Source organism: Penaeus monodon, chromosome 33, assembly GCF_015228065.2.
Source record: "Penaeus monodon isolate SGIC_2016 chromosome 33, NSTDA_Pmon_1, whole genome shotgun sequence".
NCBI classification, from domain to species: Eukaryota; Metazoa; Arthropoda; class Malacostraca; order Decapoda; family Penaeidae; genus Penaeus; species Penaeus monodon.
The window spans coordinates 25431690-25432110 of record NC_051418.1 but is presented as its reverse complement, the minus strand read 5'-3'; positions in this window follow the sequence as shown (position 1 = coordinate 25432110).

Genomic DNA, 421 nt, shown 5'->3' with positions numbered 1-421 from the left:
CACCCCCTCCCTCCTACTTCCCTCACCCCATCTCCCTGCCCTTCCCACTCCCCTCATCCTACCCCTCCACCACCCTCCCACTCCCCTCCCTCTCCCTCCTCTTCCCTCCCCCCCGACCCTCCCACTCCCCTCCCTCTCCCTCCTCTTCCCTCCCCCCCCACCCTCTCTCCCTCTCTAAAACGCAAGTAATCAATAATAATAAAAAAAAACTACTGACGACTGTTTAGCCAGCAATTAAACAGGAAATCAATGTTTAATCACTTCCCGCGACTGAACCTGCGTGCCATAGAAGGAAAAAATATGCAATTGTCTCAAGTGATAAGATTACGAGGTTGAGGAATGATACGTACTCATTTGGGAGAAAATTAATGGAATTAAGTTAGGAATTATTTTCAGGTAAGAAATATCTTTCATGGATTTT